The sequence below is a fragment of the Macrobrachium nipponense genome, chromosome 13 (genome assembly GCF_015104395.2).
Source record: "Macrobrachium nipponense isolate FS-2020 chromosome 13, ASM1510439v2, whole genome shotgun sequence".
In the NCBI taxonomy this organism is placed as follows: domain Eukaryota; kingdom Metazoa; phylum Arthropoda; class Malacostraca; order Decapoda; family Palaemonidae; genus Macrobrachium; species Macrobrachium nipponense.
The window spans coordinates 31,051,585-31,053,678 of NC_087206.1; positions in this window are offsets into that span (position 1 = coordinate 31,051,585).

The following is a 2,094-nucleotide window of genomic DNA, read 5'->3' on the forward strand; positions in this document are numbered from 1 at the left end:
AATCCCTGCATAACTTTAACTCCTAGGTACATACATTTGGCTGTCACTAAGATGCCTATCATGTCTTTCAGGATTTACAGTATTTACATCAGTTTTTATTACATAGGTCCTGTCCATAAATGAGAGAAGAAGGTCTCTGAATAGCATGGACACTTTATCATTGAGTACTGGTTATCACTGCTTTATCTAACTGGAAAAATTTGTTGAACTCAGTAAACTTTGGAAGAACCCAGTCAAGGAACATGAAATTATAACTTCATGAAAGGATCATGAAGGGAGTTGATAATCAACTCTGTTGCTAATAGTTTCTCAGCGAACCACTTCTCCGAGAAAAATAGCTTCAGTGCCTCCCACTGTTCCAATATCTTTGAACCACGTTACAATGGAGACAAGCGGGGCGGCAAGCCATGTTTTAGGGCTGTTGCCTTGTATAATAAGGCGCCCTATGAGGTAATGTTAGACTTGCGATAATCTTACGCTAAGTCGGTTGGTATTGCACTTCCATATTCATGGGAGTGTCTTGGGGTTGTGTAGATCCACTTACGAAGTCGGTATTATCTTCTTGGGTTATGACGACGAATGTGTTAAACTCATGATGATTCGGTGATGAGGTGAGGATCTAGTAGAAACCACGAAGTACAAAAATACTTATATTCTCTGAATTTTACATGGTGAAGATCAGGTATGATTGTTCAAGTCTTCTAATGACGATAGCTTGATCGCTTCTGCCAATGATGATGGCTAATTCTATTCTCTCTACATGATAAAGCTTTAGGTAAAGAGGTACAGGTCTTCTAATGATGATAGCTAACTCTCTTCTGCCCGTCTACCATCTCTGTTACAAGTTATGAAGAAGCAGATAGTAGCTCGAACATATGAACTACAATCAGATGACATAGTTACATACGAAACACACAATCAAAATGAGACACGCTACAGATCACGTAGGCCGTTTGAATTATAGGTCGCGGTAGTTGTCTCAAGCAGGGAGCTTGGACTAGAGTTTATAAAACAAATGAATGACTACAGGTGACGGCATGTTATCTTAGCCTACTTTTATTGTATACGTCATCTTTAGCGTCTCTAGTCTGATCACATTGCCCGCAAGCAATCTGGTGACCTCTTTAGTTTAGTCTTTTATATATTGGACTAACATTCCATATTTTTATTATGTAAACACTTTCACATGTATGGACTCTGAAATCGTTTTTAATTTATTTTTTATTTATTTATTTTTAGAAATTAGCCTGTTTCATGGAGGAGTTCACCGACCACTTATATTTGTAATTGTATACTTATCAACACCTTAGATTTATCGTACAAACCGTACGATTATGGAAAATGCTATCGTACATCGTACCAAAACCGTTTTTATCGTACATGTACGACAATTATCGTACGTGGGCAACACTGCCCCTGCCGCTTCTCTTCAGAAAGCGTAGGATGGGAAAAATGTCGTACAACAAATATGATTACCCATGGAAAATTTATGTAAAACGCAACGGAACGAAAGGATATCAAAACATCGTATTTTTCGTGATATTTTCATTGCAGATACTTTCACAAAAAATCATTTTTGACCCACTTATAGGTTAGCTAGAGCACGAATATTTTACGTCTAGCTGTGGCACACATCAATGTTACCAGAAATGAGTAAAACTCGATTTCGCCCACTGAATTCAAAATTGCCGTATTTCAGGCCTCCCAACTGAGGCGGTCCCCTTAAGCAGAGTGTTTCTAGACTTTCCAGGGATCAAATGCTTATAATACAAAGATTCGGTGTACCGAAGACTTTGATGTAAGAGGACTTTTCAATGGAAACTTCAAGACTTCAAGGTCCGAGAACATTTTTTTAACTCCAATTTGACCTCTCCCTGAAAAAGGGGCTTATCTTAAAAACCTGCTCAATAATACACATACCTGAACAACTTGGAATAAAACTGGACACCCTCGTAATTATACTCGCAGAATATAGGATTGAACTGCAGAAACCGGCGACAACTTAATATGACATTGTTTATGATTTTACTCACCCGAGAAGTATTTTCTTCCACTAGAGCTTTTATCAGGGAAAGCCCAATCACAAGCTTCCGT